Source organism: Alligator mississippiensis, chromosome 4 (genome assembly GCF_030867095.1).
Source record: "Alligator mississippiensis isolate rAllMis1 chromosome 4, rAllMis1, whole genome shotgun sequence".
In the NCBI taxonomy this organism is placed as follows: domain Eukaryota; kingdom Metazoa; phylum Chordata; order Crocodylia; family Alligatoridae; genus Alligator; species Alligator mississippiensis.
The window spans coordinates 56114989-56133368 of record NC_081827.1 but is presented as its reverse complement, the minus strand read 5'-3'; the positions used below and the strand labels follow the sequence as shown (position 1 = coordinate 56133368).

The 18380-nt window shown below is 39.4% G+C and overlaps 1 protein-coding gene and 1 long non-coding RNA gene across 2 annotated transcripts in view; both read right to left on the bottom strand.

Moving 5' to 3' along the window:
• The window catches only part of PNPLA8 (patatin like phospholipase domain containing 8), a 77565-nt gene that overhangs the window by 23308 nt on the left and 35877 nt on the right, over positions 1–18380 (bottom strand). The gene's annotated exons all lie outside the window — the stretch shown is intronic.
• Positions 1568–7228, bottom strand: LOC132250006 (uncharacterized). The gene is made up of 2 exons (XR_009461579.1): positions 3313–7228; positions 1568–2418 (listed from the first exon to the last, which is right to left on the bottom strand). It is a non-coding gene; the product is annotated as an uncharacterized LOC132250006 (long non-coding RNA).

The window sequence follows — 18380 nt, the reverse complement described above, 5'->3', positions numbered from 1 at the left end:
GCCACACTTTAAATGAATGATCTGTTAACACGCAACCATTTACAGTATGTGTAAATGTCCAAAATTTTAACGGACTACTGGGCAAGTAGCCAGGGCTAAGTGGCTCATACCCTTTATTTTCTCAATCTTTGTTCGTCTTTCTTTGCCTTGTGTCTCTTCCCTCTCTGCTTGTTCTCTCTCCAGCTGAAAAGCTCTCACCTCTTCACTACTCCCTAAATATACATAACTCATTCTGACCCCATTGTATTTCTCCATTACTCTATCTTGCCATGCTGTTGCAGTCAGTAAGCTGGCAACTGAAGTTACACTTGTCAATATTCGATCCTTGAAATACCACTCCATGCTTAAATCAACACAACTCTGTTGCCAAAACACTGAACAGCAAAGTGGGATAGCAAGGACACAATATACAAGAGTGCTGAAAAGGAAGATGTGATTGCTCTCTACATAAATCAGAAAGGGAGAACAATTTAAGATAAAGAAAAATGCTGGCACAGTATCAAATGGGCATAAATTGGCTAAGAGTAAATTTAGATTTGAAGTCAAAATGGTCTTTCAACAGGAATAATGGGAACAAGCAGACCAACTAGTTTGAAGATACCATTAGTTTCTGAATGGAACTATGCCCCCAGTGCCAGCAACGGCATGAACTCGATGACTCACAAAATCCCTTCCAGTCCCCTGTGAAAGAATTTCCAACAGACCACTGCTCTATTGACCAACAGATGTTAACTGCAAATCAACTCATTCCAGACAAAATGTTTTACCAGAGCATGTTATAACTAAAAAAGATGATTAACTTTCAATTTTATGTAGTTTAATAATACTGATTAGCATGAGCTGAAAAACATGAAAATGTAATGATGAATCCTGTGCCAATATAAAGCAGTAATATTAGGTTCTTGCATTTCTAAAATGCCTGCTCTTGGTTATTAGAACAGTGGTTCCAAATACACAGGAAAAATAAAAGCCCTACTCCTAAAACCTATGGATTCATAGGTAAACCTTGCAACTGCCAAAGCAAGGGGCTGTACTAGTTGTAAAAAAGCAAATGTGATCCAACAGATGTGATGCAGAAATAAAATGAATGAGGTACCACTATTTACAATTTGGTCCTACTCATTCTTCTGGAATGAGGGGGGGGACTCGAGGCCGCAGGGGCCAGAAGCAGCAGGGAGGCAGAGGCAGACACAATGTGGGCTAAATGGAGGAGGGGCAGGCAGCAGAAGGCAATCTGTCTGCCTCTCCCACTGCCTGCCCCTCAATACCTGTTTCCCACCACCGCCACTGCCTGCCCCATTACTGCTCCCCACTACCTGCCCTCCATGCCCCCCTACCAACTCCTCCACCACCACCTGCCCCATTACTGCCTCCCTTATCATTTCTCTCCCCACTGCCTGCAGTAGTAGGGATGATGAATTTAGGATGATCCTCCAATAATTAGATTCCATACATGGAAAATTGTAATAATATTAAAATAAATTTTACATGAATAGAGTCTAATTATTGAGGGGTCATCTTGTATTCGGATGAATGAGGTAATTTTCTTGGAGGTGCAAAGAAGCTCTTTTGTAAGCAGTTTTCAAAGTATTTTAATGGGAAAATAGGCAATTTCTTGTGACATGTTCCAAACAAAATTAAAAGTTGTTTAACTCGATATCCAAGGTAAAAAAAAAAAATCAAAATTATATTAGGCACAAAAACCCAACCATGGCAGAAATAACAAAACATTATATGGAGTGTGGGAACAGACTTCTTCAGGCAGGAAATTCATATACTATACAAAGAAACTAAGAAGCACAGTATGTACAGTTCTTTTATACCTTGTTGGTTACAAACTTCATTTGGAGAATCACCCAGAAATGCATAAAATCTGTGCCAATATATTTATGTCAGTGAAATTAATGTATATTAGTAATAGTACTCTGCTATATATTCATAATGAGATTATAACTGCAGTTGCCATATTTTATAACCAAAAGCCAGTTTTTAAAGAAATAAAAATGCCATGACAGGAAATGCATGTACAGCATATTTTCTGAATTTGCCAAACTCAAACTGTATCTTGCAAGTGTTTGCATGGTATTCTATATGTTGCAGTCCCATTTAAAAGCTGTTCAGAGCTTTTAAATGGGATTCTCTTTCAGAAGAGAATAAAACTTAGCACAGTATGAAGGATATATGACTTGGTAAAGACAAGTCTGCGACTTGGAAGCTGAGTTTGTTGGCTCCATAGTAACCATTTCATCTCACTGCCTATGCAGACATGCTTTGCATTTTAGTTCACTTTTACAGACTTGCTTTGTTGTTTACTTTCATTGTGTTTTTGAAAAAGTAGACAGAACTAGTACAAGACTTATCACAGGAAAAGACAAGATTTTGAATGGGCTCTTCAAAAGCATTTTTCAAGTTCTAAATCTAAAAAAAAAAATCAATAAAAAAATCATTAACATATGCATTAATCCATCTCTAAAACTTCTGTCACAATGGGCTACATTCTAAAAATTAAATATTTTTAGTTTAAAGATTCCACCCAAGTTTCCACTAAGTGGGTATGCTTGCAAAAGTGGTAGTGAATATCCTGATACCAGAAGACAGAGGATATAAGAGGATATTTATAGAGTATATATTTTATTGAATACAGTAGCTATGTGGTCGTATAAAGTTCTAATCCTGCTGGTCTATGGAGACATGAGAAGTATGCACATTAAGAAAGAATTGGTAAAAAACAGGGTAGAGAAGCATTTAACTACACTCACCTATATTTGTGATAACTTATTTTTAAGTTGACATAATAACCAGATACTATTGCACTGGCCAATTTATAAATCCATATAAAATGCTCAGCTTTGTTCAGCCAGTTTGTATGAGTGTCAAACCACAGATTTTAAGAAAAATATATGCTTAAGGATTGTTTTTATATTTATAAAAGGAATCTATACCATCAGACACCATAAACTAATTCTTGTATTATCTTCAGTAGAAAGATATGTTACATTACTGTAAAACAGTAATGATGCAATTGTCATACGGTCTATAAGTCAATTATGAATATATGTGTATTCAAATGTATAATTTTAGGTAGACTATCGTCCTTTGTTTAGGAGTAAAAATCATTAAAAAAAAAAAAATTTTAATTATAGCTAAACCTGGCCACTTCTAAAGCTCCGTAGTACTGAAAATGAGCTCCCAGAAAGCATAGGAAATCCTAAGAAAAAATCATTTCCCTCCACAAGCAATTTGCAAAACAGTTGATATAATTAGTAGCTGATAATTAGTAGTAGTAGTGTTATAAAAATATGTAAAATTTACCTGCAAATAAAGAGAGCTTCATGCTTGCATATGTGGTAGTTCAGAAAAGATGTTCTCATTTTTTATCTATTTTTAGTTTCACATCAATGCTAGGCCTGCTTCATTTGGAGAGGTGACTGAGAAAAATAAGTTATTTTAATAGATCGTGCACTTTACAGCATTTATCTAGTGCCATAGTTATCTCTACTAATTAGCAGGAATCTTGGTTTTCTCTTATGAAAAATCCCAAATTTTCTGATACAAAAATCCCAAATTCTCTTATTTTAAAACCCCAAATCTATGTTTTTCAGAGAGAGAGAGAGAAGGTAGCCGGCTCTACACCTAGGTCCAAGTCAGTGGCGGACAGTGAGCAGCAGCTGGTGTTAATCTCTGCTGCCACTTGCCTGGCCTCCTCCAGAACTGGCCTGGGGTGCAGGGTAACACTGGCACCCCTGATATACAAAAGCAGTTGACTACAGGTTCCACAGTATTGCATGCAACTAGATATCCTGTAACTGCACATTTCAGTTGCAGAGTGCACATTTAACAGAAGGAAGATTAATCAATTCTATGCTAAAAAAATAGGAAAGAAGATCATATATATATATATTTATATAATAACACCGTCTCCTAAAATCTGAAAGTTTATAGCCATTTGACTGCAAATACTTGTGAAGTAAAATATACCCTTACATACATATATGGGCAAAATACATTAAAATATAAATTTTGTTCACCTAAAAATCTATTTTCTTAAAACTACTGCTGTTGCATACAAAAAATCTAGTAAAAATTAACATTTTTTAGTGATACTGTAACAAAATAATGGGTGGTTGCATATCTATGGTTTGAAATATAAATCACGTTAAAATCCCTTACAAGGACATATTAATGCTATCACTTTTCCAATAAAAAGGAAGTTTTTTAACTTTTGAAACAGAGCAATATTTGTTCTGGGCATTTATTTATCTTCTGGGACTAGAAGCATGATTATCTAGTTATTATTGCTACATGTCAGACTTTGAGAAACTATTCTGATGTCTTGCTGATGGAGATTTGCTAAATAATGATTGGAATACTGAAAGAAGAAATGATCTGCTGTAAAACTTCTTAAACATTTCATCTACAACAGAGCCTAAAAATGATAAGCAGAGAAGAAGTGTGTACGTTATGTACCACAGCACCAGCCTATATTGTATAATGCAACATATAATTTGTCTGCCTCTCAGGGATGTTAAGAGGGTCAAATTCTTCTCCAAGTGCTATGTCCTACAGACAAAAAGTGAAAATCTGATTTATTTCCAGGCTCAAAATTATATCAAGGGATTTACCTGACATCCGATGGTATGTAAACATATTAACTATTTGTTAAAATATTGTTTTAAAATATGGAGATAAAAAATAGTTTCCTAGCTGAACTGAAACCTAGTTCCAGACAACCATAAAATGAGGAAACTGAAAAAATTGTACTGAATTACATGTTTTGCACCCAACAAATTTGAAGTTTTGTTTATATTCTAAACCCCAAATCAAATCATGCTACTTTTATAAGGATTGCATGTATAGCCTCATTAGTAATACAACTTTTATAATGTTGCATATCAACTTATACATTATGTTCAGCAAAAAATTCATCACCAGTAATTGGAATAATGGTAAATTAATAAATGTATTTCCAAAACCACTTATGTCCTACAAAAATCCTACAGGTACAAAGTTGTACCATACTAGCGAAAAACAGCAACTTAACCCCCTCCCCCCACCCCGGGCCAAATTTTTAATGCACACATATATAAATTATTTGCATAAGATGAATTTAGATAAATATAAATCTAGAACGTCTTCCTATAATATTATGAACTCTGAAATATTCCTGAATTTCATAGACACAAAGCTTAAAGCCAGAAAAAAATATTACATCATTTAGTCTGATTTCCTTTATATCTCAACCATTACATATGAATCAATAGCTCCTATTATTGAGCCAAAACCACTCCTTGGTTAAAGCAGGGGTGTCAAATATATGGCTCATGGACTGGATCCAGTCTGCAGACTTAATAAGTGGGGACCTTCTTGAGGTAGCAGTCAAGCACCTGAGCAAAAGCCACAATGATCAAGCACTAACAGTACCATGGGAAGAAACCTGGCACCATGGCTTGTTCCTATGGCAGCAGCCAGGTGCCTGCAATGCTGCTGGGGCTCCAGCACTGCAGCTCTCATCTGGACGCTCAGCTACCACTGCAGGAACAAGCCACAGTGCCAGGCTTCTTTTTACCACGCTGCTGGGGCACCAGAGCCACAGCTCTCATTGCTTTGGCTGCCAAGCACCCAGGTGAAAGCAGAGGTGCTAGAGCCCTAACAGCACCACAGCTTGTTCCTGCGGTGGAAGCCAAGCCACAGGGATTCAAGACCTCTTCCTACTGGGTCTCAGATGAGCTGGAGTAGGTGTCATGTGTGCTGGATCTGACCCCATTTGACACCCCGGGTTAAAGCATATCCACCAGAAAGGCAACCTCTTTCAACCTGAAGACATCAAGAGACAGAAAAAAAAAAATCTACTGCTCATAACAGCTTGTTCCAAATTTTTTTTTGTTATAAGTCTGTGCATTATTTCAGTTGGTGTGGCTTCAGCTTCTCAACCATTGGTTCTTGTTATGTCTTCTTCCTCCTAAATTAAGGGTCCACTAATATTTTATATTTCTTTCCTATGTAAGTATTTATATACTGCAATCAATATCACTTCTCAATCTCCTATGATAAAACTAAACAAAATATGCCCTTGCAAATGTTCAGTGCAAGACATTTTCTCTAGACCTTCAAATTATTTTGAAGGCTCTTTTCTAAACTATCCATAGTTAAACAACACTTTTTTAAAAAACAGGACTACTCATTTGCATCTTGCTTATACAACCAGGATCACTTAAGTCCCTTTTACCACAACACTGCACTAAGAAGTGATGTTAAGTTGTTTGTCTTGTATCACTCCTAAATCTTCTTCAGTCACTGCTTTCCAGGATACTGTCCTCTATTTCATAGGGAGAGGCTACATTTTGTTCCTTATTGTGTAACTTTGCATTTGGATGCATTAAATGATGCTTTGCTTTGTTTGGGGGTTTTTTAAGGACCAGATTATCCCTCATCATTATTCACTACTCTTCCAAAACTTTTATTATCAATGACTGTCTACTTGCTTCACATAATTAATAAAAATGTGTGATGCCTAATACCAATCCCTGCAGAATATTGGATAAATTTCCACTTGATATACTACTGACATTTTTGTGATCCATCAGTTAAACCAGTTCTAAATCCGTGTAAGAAATAATAAATAATGTACATTCTATTTATACTACTTAGTACCCCACCACATTCTGATTAAAAACTGGTAATTTGTCAAGCACATTAGAAAAATTTTAAGCATACTAAATCTACAGTTACCCTTATCAACCAGATGTTTAAAATTTAAAAAAGTTAAATCAGATTGTTAACAAGACCTACTTTATGCAAGTCCATTTGGACTTGCATTAAATCCCTATCGTTTAATTTTGAAATACTTCAACACTATAAAAACGGACTTTTGCTAGTTTTGTTTCCATTTTCCACATACACTGTATCTTTTGGTGGTATGACACAATATGCACAAGGTACATATTAAGTGGGGAAAGCAATATTACAGTGAGTACTTTTTACAATTAATCTCATAAATAAGATTATTAAGAGTATAGCAGGCACCACTGGACATTTGTGAAGAATGGCTTTATGTCATCCTCTTCTCCAAGTCAGTCATTAATTCCCTGGAAATACCTAGACCCTTGACAGCTATTATTAAATTAGCAACAACAAATCGCTGTTAGATGCAACAATGGCTACATAGTATATCGTTGCAGTACTGATGGCACATTAAGTTTCACAGTCCCAAGGAAAACTGGGGGGGGGGGGGGGGGGGGGGGGGGAATGGGGACTTCTATATTAAAAAAATGGAAAATACAAACACATGGAATACTTTAAATGCAAGACTCTTAAAGCATATTGATTTATGAAGTATACTGCAAACAGTTTAAATTAATGTGTGTAGGAGAATACATCCATTAGCACAGAGATGAAGGCCACTTCTTAAAAAAAAATTCTTAAGTTAAAACTTGAGTTAGGGCATGCACCACCCATGAGGTATTATTACACCAAAACTTTACATATTAACTTATGCTATAAAATCCAGTGCTAGATACTCTGCAATTCCCACAGGAAGAAACATGTTTAATAAATTTTATAGTGCATTTTGCTGTCTGGGAGTCTGTCATCATGTCCAAATGACAACCACATACATGACAGCTGCTAATGTAGTCTGGATCCTATTATTAGGGTAAAAGTGTTTCATGATCCTTACAGCTAGATTTAGCACGATGGAAATGAAAGCTTTTCATTATGCAATATATTAAAGTCCCCCATCAGTACAATGGGTTTAGATACACTATTAATGAAGTAGTTTATTAATTAATAAATACCCAGAATCACCAGGGAGAGCCAACAGCATTTTTTCTTCTCCCCATTTTAAACTATAGGCAATTTCTTCCAGGAGCATGGTGCTTGTGTGATACAACAGATCTAGTGAGCAGTGGAAAGTGTACTGTCTAACAGGACTGAGAACTGGAGATGTGGACATGAGGCCAGAAAGATCCTGATGTGATTGAGGGAAAAGTCCACTGACTATCTTTTGTGCTAAGACAAACAAGGCTGCTAGATGCCTGCTGGAATGGACTGAGGATGAATACACAAATCTGTGAAAGACATTAATAAAAGGCAGAAAGAGCTTCAAAAAAAATTCTTTCATCACATACAGAAGGCAAAAGTGGGAAAATAAAATAAAACAAAAAATAGCTTAGGGCCTGGGGGAGTGATGAATGGTTAGATGCAACATCTAACTATTCAAGAATTCACCTGAGTATCTATGGTACCAGCCCTGGTCCCAAAGACTTATGTATCGTATTTCACAGTGTATAGGCCAATGTAGCGTATGGGTTGACCCCAGTCTTTTGATGCAAAAAATCAAGATTTTGATAGGCACGGTGTGTAAGTCAGGGCTGGGCTTAGTGCTTGGGTATGGCTCTATCCCCTGTGAGTGGCGCTGCCTGGGCTATGCCAGCTGAGCACTGAGCCCAGCACCGTCCACTAAGAACAATGCTGCTGAGCCCAGCCCCAGCTGCTGAGAGTGATGCTGGGTTCAGCACTTGGTAGTGCCGCTCGCTGCAGACAGAGCTAGGCTCAGTGCTCAGTTGGTGTAGCTCCATATGCTGTGAGCTGGGTGCTGCTCGCAAGGGATGGGGCCGTGCCAGGTGAGCGCCAAGCCTAGCCCTGTTCCCTGTGAGTGGCACCGGCTTGGGATTCAGCTGGGGCACGCTGCTTGCAAGCGACAGGGATGGGGCCAGGCTTGGCTTGTGTGGCCCCATCCCCTGTGAGCAGCACCGGGCTCGCAGGAGATGGGGCGTGTCAGCCAAGAACTGAGCCTGGCCCGTCTACTGCAAGCGGTGCTGCTGAGAACCAAGCCTGGCACTGCTCACAGGGGATAGGGCTGGGTTTGGTGCTCAGCTGGTACAGCTTCATCCTCTGCAAGCAGCACTGGGCTCGGCACTTGGCTGATGCAGCCCTAGACTGTGAGAGCGGTGCTGGTGCAGCTCAGGCAGTGCTGCTCACAGGGGATGGGGTTGTGCCAGCCGAACACCGAGCCCAGCCCTGTCCCCTGCAAGAGGTGCTGCCTGGACCACGCCAACCGAACACCAAGCCCAGCACTGCTCACGGGGTACGGTGTGTAAGTCAAGGTTGAGTTTTTTACAGTTGGGATTCAAACTTTGATTTATACACCGTGAAATATGGTAACTGATAAGAACTGATAAATGTGAAACAAAAGTGTAGACAGAAGGTTGGGAGAGACTCCTGTAGCCTCCATTTGTGATTTTAGCTGGCCAGCAGGGGGCAATCAATTAGAAGAATAAAAGACAATAATAGAAAGAGGAAAGCCAAGGGTAGGAAAATGAACAGAAAGACTACTATTGAGAAGAACAGTAGTAAATCAAGTATGAGTATAGCTGATCTTGCTAGAAAGCTGAATGAAAATCAGAAAGAAACAGATGTTCGTACATTAACACAAGAAGTCTAAGTAAAAAGGAAAATTACAACTACAGTATAGCACATAAGAGTAGATTCTACTGGGAAAACAGATATCAGTAGAATAGCAATCAGGAGTGAAATACAATATTGAAGGGTAACTGCTGTTTAGGAAAAGTGGAATAAAGATAAGCATGGTGGGATAACACTGAAGGTATATGACCTGGTGTATTACAAAAATAAGAAGCGACAGCTTAGTGAAAGTCAGTCAGTCTAAGTCCACTATGGGAAGGTTAAAAAAAAGGAGTGCAACTGTAATAGATTTCAGGGTCTGCTATATTCCCAAAGTGTCGAGTGTCGATACAGAGAGATCTCTCACAGTAACATTAGAGAGATAACTACTACTGGAAATTGTGTCATTACAGAAACACTAGGCAATTAGCATGCATTGATTTAGTTTAAGATAAATAGAAAGAAGCAAAACTAGCTTGGTATGTTGTATTTTAGTTTTATATCGAAAGGGCAACCTTTAGGAAAGTTAAGGAAACTGGTTACTGAAGTCAAGCGAACTGAGGAATTCATGAACCTGAACACAGAGGTGGCTTAGAATTTATGTCAAAATCATCAAACCTACTTGGGATATGCATCCCAAATTAGGGTGAAAGAACTTGTAGACAAGGGCTCTAGGCCAGAATGGACGAATACCCACCTCCCCAAAAAAGGTATCAGGAATGAGCAAGGGAAAAAAGAAGTGGATAAAGAAAGTTATAGCTTGAAGGTCAGAAAGTGCAGGGGTTAAGTGAAAATTACTAAAGTTAAGCTGTGTTAGAATTTACAATGGATACTGAAAATATTAAAAGAGTCTCTATTCATATTAAAAAATGAAGAGGAAGTGTCAGTGCTATACCGTGAGGACGGGGTCAGGATTACTTTTAATCTAGGCATGATTAAACACATTAAATTAATTTTTTTGCCTCAGTATCATCAGGAAGATTGATGATACTGAATGTGGAGACAAGGACAAATATCACAGTAACCTGGTTTCTGCATCTAAAAGTGTTTCCTAGCCAGTAAAGAAAAGATGACTGGGTAGTAGTTGACATGGCTGACAGCATTAAGTGATTGTTTCCTGAGCACAAATCAGATCATTGCATGTTACAGATAGCAATAAATACTCCCAGAGGGGAAGTGTTAACAGTCAGTCTGTTGCTACGTGGGTCTGACTAATAACCTTGGGTTTTTACCAGCAATGAAAACCGCAAATCCATGTTATGTGGTAAAGTGGCACAGGCATTCAGTATCTCTGTCTGTAACACTGATTTGCATTCAGTTTGGAAAGATTTGCCTTTTATTTCCAGATGGTTTCATGTATCATGGAGAGGAGTCCCCAATGGATTCTTTTGCTCTTCATAACAGATGACATTTAAGTCTAGAATATTATAGCAGTAGTTCAGATTGGCTACATGGCTCACTAACTGAAGCTGCTCCTCAAGCAGAGACTTTGCAAAGGTGCTGGAAGAGAAACAGTGGGACTTTCCAACTTTAAAGCTGTGACATCATATTAATCCTACATAGATAAATGGACTCAGTTTTAGCATCACCTCTGCCTGCTTTCACTAGGCTGCCTTGTACTGAATAATGAGCTGGACAAATCAGCATCAACACATTTTCAGAAATTCAAAAATCTGAGGAAAATATTTTCATATAACATCAAAAATTACCTACAAACCAGCCATTAGGATTGCAACAGGTATCACCCAGACATATGATACATGACAACCCATCCTCTCAATCCTCCCTAGAACTCATACCAAATCAAACTTTATACATATGCACATACTTGGCCCATCTGGTGAAATCTTCCTTCTCCAAGTGCTAAGGACAATGGTGGGAAAGGTAACCTGTGGGAAAGTACATGTGGCAACAAATAGGCAGAGACAAAAAATAGAGGTGTGCTGATACATTGGTCCGATTCTGGATCAGCACAGATATAAAGAAAATGGACTGCATCAAAAATCGGCCTGATGTGGCCAATAAATACCTTGTGCACGCATGCAGCTACAGCACAGCATGTAGGCAGCTAGGAGCACAGCCCGGCACCTTGGAGAGCTGTATGCTGCTGGTAAGTCTGTTGTGGTGGTGGAAGGGGAGGGAAGGTGCATGGGGGGCAGATTAAGGCCCCCCACAGTGAGGGAGGGAGTGTGGCTGGGGCAGACGCTGACCAGCTGGGGCAGGGTGGGGCGCGGGATGGAGCTGTGGCTCGTCCGGGGGGGCAGGGGGAGGAGGGGGAAGTTCCCATCACTGTGTGCACCTTGGGAGAGCACAGGGGGGAGGTGGGTGTGTGCCCCCAGATCTGCATGGGGTGGGCTGGGCTGCCACAGTGCAGCTGGGGGGTTGAGCGGGACTGCACTCGGGGCAGGCAACAGTGCTGAGAGGCGACTATCGGGGGCTTACAGTGAATTCTGGGGTGGCTGCAGCCACCCCCCATGGCCTCCTTCCCAGCACCACTGCCTCCCGCCCCAAGCACAGCCCGCCCCAGCCCCCTCTGTGCAGGGAAGAGCCCTGCCCCAGCCCACAGTGGCAGCTTGCCCTGCCCCACACAGGTCCGTAGGGTCCCCCCCCCCCATGCCCTCCTGGGGTGTGTGCAGTGGTGGGAGCTGCCACCCCAACCCCTTGCCTCCCAGTTGAGCCGCTGCTCTGCCCTGCACCCTGCCCTGGCTGGGCAGCGCCTATCCCAGCCTCAATCGCTCTCTCACTGCAGGGGCCTTGATCTGCCACCCCATGCCTCTTCTCTCCCCTCTCCCTCTTCCACCACAGACTCACCAACTGCATGCAGCTCTTCAAGTTGCCAGGCTGCGTATCATAAATCAGATCAGTATTGCCCAATATGCCTCTTTAAAAATCAGCTATTGGTATCAGCCCCCAAAATCTCTAATGGTGCACCCCTAGAAAAAAGATAATAAATACTTGGGGCTGTGTTTTAAAATGCATTTAGTTCTTACAAACTGTCTGTATAAGCACGTGCCTGGCCACAGCATACCCCATAAGTATAAAGAATTCCAAGTTGATCTAAATTTTGTGTCTATTAGGAGGCACCCCAGAGCTTATTTAAAAAAAATCTGCCAATTTTAAACCAGTTGGGAAACGAAGTTATTAAGAAAAACCTTGTTTGGAAGCTTCTAACCAGTTCAATTTAAAAATCGACACTAGAACTTTGGGTACTACAGTGCATTAGTTTGATCTTTTTAATTTTCTGTATTAGAGGGCTGCATTTTCAATTACCTCTAGGCTGTTTCTTCATTTTCCCCATTATTCCACCTTCACAGATGAGGTTCCACCAATGTTTATGGCAGCTAACTCTCTGTTAGCAATTTAACCATCCTGCCATCTAACTACTAAAAAAGAAAAAAAAAAGACCTAGACAATGTAGTTATGGGAACACTCATGAAAGCTAGCCATTAATGTTTTAATAGTAAGAGTTATAATGGAGTAGTGCCACAATGAGAAATTTGAAGAAAAATGTTAGGGAGAAAGTGTCATACTAACGTGAACATACTTTGAGCTATGGGAGATGTTTGCTGCTTTAATTTTTTTAAAATTAATCCTGTGTTACAAGTTTAGTTCTTCCTGTGTAACCTACCAAATGAAGTGTACATAATGATTTCTGTTGAATCTTAGATGGCTTTATTATTTAATTGGCAATTTGCTCACCATACCATGCAGCATACTTAAGTGACATTACTAAATAACCTAGATGGAGTGCTTTTCACACTATAAAATAAGAGGAGAGAATGTAAGAAATAACTTCCCCCTCTGAAGGAAGTGAAGAAAAAAAAATTCACCGGTGACAGCACAGCTGGGAGAGGTTAATAAACCACAGATGCGGTTTCAGATAAGATACTCTAGATATGCACCATATACACACAAACTTCCATATCTTGACATCATCATTTGGTCTCCCTCGACTGCATGGTTCCTACTGAAGAATGCATCTGAGATTAAATCCCTTTAATGATAATGTGTGCCTCGTCTGAGCCACAAAGAATATTAATCCTCATCCCTTCATCTGCTAACAGCTGCGCTGTTTTTCCTACTTGGTAGAGCAGAACAAGACAACATGGCATGACTGACTGAATGAATGTAAATGCTGTTTGTTTTTTGTGAGCTCTTTTATAAATAATTTACAAAAAACTTTACAGCAGCTGATATTATACCAACAAACTGGAACAACATTTATTCATATTATAATGTCAGGGCGTACTTTCTCAAATTTAACTCTTTCAGAATAATTGCTAAGAAATCATTAGCTTAATAAATTTTAAAGCCCTTCCAAATATTGACAAAGCATGCTCCACCCCTCCAGCTATTTCTCTCTGCTCTAGATAGGACTAGCATTTCAACACAGGCCAGACAACATCAGTGAAAGAAATGGTAGACATCAGTTAACAGGCCAACCACCTATGAAAATCTACAATTTTGAAATGTCAGAATAAATTATTTTCACACTTATCCTTGTACTTTAAAGTTAGGTCAACTGTCTAACACTGCCTTTGCATTCAGTAATGAAGGTACAACCAGCTGACAAAACAATACAACGTTTTGTCCTTAAATAATCCCTTTCAGTCCCCAAGACTAAAAACCCAGGGAACAAATGCCCGTATATTACTCTTTTCTAAATACAATGCTAAACTTAACTGATATTTCACTGTGGAGCAACACAAATATTACTATAAACTGAAAATCTACAGACCAAATCTGAGCTCAGCAAGGTATTAACTATACAATTTACAATGTAAAGTCTTTCCAACAGAATTAAAATAGACCGATGCATACCACAAACAGAGTGAGTCATGACCAAGAGCTGACAAACTAAAATACGTTTTGAACATCTACTGCTGAAATACATAACACAACTTTATTTAAAGATGCAACTGCTTTGCTTTAAATATTCCACTTTTGTGGGGGGAAAGTCACATTATTCATTTAATTTCTGGCTGTCATGTCTTAGCAGCACACTGTAGTTTGATGATCCTTTAACACGATCACAATATTTTGCATTAAATAAAACAGACAAATGTTAAAAAAAGAGGTGACAGAAAATAGGATAAAATTAAAATCAAAGAGTAACGGCATATTCTGCAGTATTTCTGCTAAAAAGACTGAAGGATGTGGGCAATGTAAAAGAGAAATGTTTGTTTCCTAGACCAACACATTCTTCTTCACTATTTTAAGGTGCCTATCAATATCACACATATAATCCTGTTTTCCCATTTTCACCAGTCCAGGCAACCTCAACAAGTTATCAAGCATGTCACCAGTCTAATTTACCTCACATACACTGATAAATTAAGATTTGTGAGAGATGCAGTGTGGGAAGAATGATTCCTTACTGTATTTTTCAGAGGCTTCCTTTAGGGTTTTCTCCCTTATAGTGTACCCATACTGTTCTAAGCACTACTCTTAAACCACTTAATACCCAATGTTTTAAAGTTTTCAGAATGTGACTAGGCAAATAGACATCTTGAGAATTGACATGAGGATAGTGCAAAAGAAATAAGCCATTAAGTTTTCACAATCTGTAATGGAAAAAAGTTACAAATTAAAAAACTGGGCTGATAATATGTCAGTACTATTTTACATTATCTTACAGGTAAGGACAGAGAAATGCATGGGAAGCAAAGATGACAACCCTTTGGGTTTTAAAAGAACTCTAAAAAATACATATATTGTGTGTCCCTGCATAGAGGCACCATGTCAGATTACATAAAAAGTCCATTCAGCCAATTTAACACAGGTGCATTAAAGGAAACAGTTTTAACGTTGACAATATATACAAAAAACCCTCCCAGAAAACAAACAAACAAACAAACAAACAAAAAACTATGCCTGTTCAAGAAGCCTTATAATCAAAGATTGGGAAACCTAGAGATGGGAATTATTCAGTATCTCGCTCATCACACCCTTTCCTTTGCTTCCTAATTATAATGAAACCAATTAAGGTTCTTGGAGAGAGATGAATGAGAATGAAAAAGTAACTCTGCTAAATGGAATTGGGAAGTCTTTATAAGCACAGGAACCAGTAGGGAAAGAACAGAGATGAGAGCAGAGGGGGGAAAGAAGGCAAATAGGATAATCACTCTAATGTACTTGAAGATACCGGACCTGATTTTTCATGACACTAGCTCTCTGGGAGTGAAAAGAAACTTTAGAGTATAACAAAACTATTGTGTACTTTATGTACTGCCAGAATGGTATGCAGTGACCTTAAAACAGGGATCAACAACCTATGACCTGCAAAGCCATTTGATCCCACCCAGGGATGCAGGGGTTGGGTAGCATTCAGAGACAGGAAGCTTTCCCCAATGCTCCCGCAAAAGGGACCTTGGAGTCACTGTAGATAGCTCTTCAAAAGTGTCAGCTTAATGTGCACCAGCCACTAAAAATGTTGGGCATCATTAAGAAGGGATTGAAAATAAAATTACATTACATAAATCGACTGTAAGCCCATATCTTGAATACTGTGTGCGGTTCTAGTTTCCACATCTAAATAAGGATGTAGCAGAATTAGAAAAGGCAAAGAGAAGGGCAACTATGATGATCAGGAGCCTGGAGCAGCTGCCATACCAAGAGAGAATAAAAGGCTAGGACTCTTAAGTTTGGAAAGAAGAAGGCTGAGGCGGGATATGATAGAGATCTATAAAATCATGAAGGGTGTGAACCAAGTGGACAGGGAATTGTTGCTCACCAAGCCCCAGAATACTAGAACAAGGTGGAGTTTGCTGAAATGAGTAGGTAATGGGTTTAAAAGTAACATGAGAAAGTACTTTTTAAAGCAACATATAGTTAACCTATGGAATTAATTTTTCTGGGGGTGGTGGAGGCAGATAAAATAGCCAGGTTAAAAAAGGGACTGGATAAGTTTGGATGACAAATCTGTCAATGGCTATTGAACAGAATGGTTGCCTCTGGCATCTCTAACTAATGGTGGATGCCAGGAAGGGTACTGAAGAGGGGATGGTTCACTCCAGAGATGTTCTCCCTCTAAAGCATCTACTTCTGCCATTGCTGGAGACAGGATACTAGGATAGATGGACCATTGGTCTGACCCAGTATGGTACTTCCTATGTTTCTTATATTCTAATGCATTCCCACCTGCCTGCCTCTCCCCCAAGCTTGGCCATTCTGGTCTGCAACTTGAAAAGGTTGCCAGCTGCTGCCTTAAGGTATTAAAAAGCAGCCTGTATCAGCCTAAATATTCTTAAAAAGAAAAAAAAATGCTACACATACAGATTTTGATTCTACATAGTCTTTGATGTAGAAGCTATACAGTCTTTGATGTGAGCTCTTTCCAGCTAAGAAAAGAACAGGAGGAAAGGTGAGAAGATGAAAAAGAGTTATTTACACTGCTTAACAGTAACCCATTTGTGCAGTTAAGCTTGGAAGTCCTTCAAAGACTGAGACCGTTTCCAGTCCTCCTGGGCCAGGCAGAACAGTGATTCTCAAACTTGGTGCTGAGGTACCCTGGGTATCACCAGATCCTTTGAAGGGTTTGAAGAGAAGTGAGGTGTGAATTGAGAAGCAGGTAAGTACAGGCTCAGTTTTGTCCCTGTCTGGATGATTTCTTACCTTGACCTCTCCCCCCTGCACCCCACTGTCTGTCCCCCCTGCAAGGAGGTAAGCAGTATAATATATACATTAGTTTTTAGAACTGGGCGCCACTCAATTCACAAAAGTTATAGAGGGGTGCCTCCAGTCCAAAAAGTTTGAGAACCACCGAGATAGAAGATGACCAAACAGCTAGGTCTCAAGTAGTTCTTAAGTGTGAATAAGCATGACATTTATGCCTGTTATGTTTAATTTTTTAAAATAAAACGCCCTAAATTTTTCTCGTCTTACCATGCTCAATTGCACTTATGAAAAATGTGCATGTGCTATGCCACATAAAACCCACTGCATAAAAGAAATAACCTTAAAATGCAGATGACAAAGCAATGCATTAAAACAGAAGAATTCTCAGGGTTGGTTGATTTGGTAGAAACATCTTCCCCATATAAAAAAAATGTGGAAAAGAAAGAACTACACAGAAATGTTTAGTAGCCAGTAGTTTATATTGCTGATTATAGTAGGCCAGTTGCTTATCAACATTCATACTTGAAAAATAATGGCTTAAATTGCAAAGTTATGCAGTTTACGAAGTTTTAATATATTTTCCCTAACTGAAAAATTTATCAAACACTTGAAATTAGTTAATAAAATCCTACTTCTTGACATTTAAAACTGGACAGAATGAACAAAATATAGAGTAATAAGGAATAATTCTGTACTGGTAGGGATATACAATGAGTCACTTTACTCCTATGAATATGCAACAATATACAATAGATGCGATTAAAAAAAGAAAGCCTAAACACGTGCTCCAGGGTGGTGGGAAGGGAAGTTTTAATTATAGTGGCTCTTGGGAGCTGTATTAATTAAAATGTTGCAGCATCTCGTTTATTCAGCATCCTATATTTCAAAATAGCAGTGGGGGCGCTTTAATTAAAGCTTGTTCAACAAGATGTAGTTAAAGTACACCCGCCCGTCTGCTTCAGCAGACTTGATTAAATTAAGTCTGCTCCGATATCCTCTAACTGGAACATTGGAGCACGTGAAAATAGGCAGCACTCAATTGAAAAACTGCACTGAAATAAATTTGAGCGCTATTGAAGTCCTATTTTTAGGGACCTACCTAATTCACAGGGGCTACCCTGCCTCTGATTTTATGGTCGCTGCGCCAGTCACCATTTTTGTGGATGCCTCTGATTGGCTACAGGGCCCCAGAAGTCTCCCCCCTCCCCAGAGATTGACAGGTAGCTACCTGTCAATCTCTGGGGAGGGGCAGGACTTCCGGAGCCCCTTGGCCAGAGACATGGGGGACACACCAGACTCCGCTACAAAATTCCCCGTCCCTGCCCCCCAGTGCTTCATGATGCCAGAGCTTCCCGCCTCTG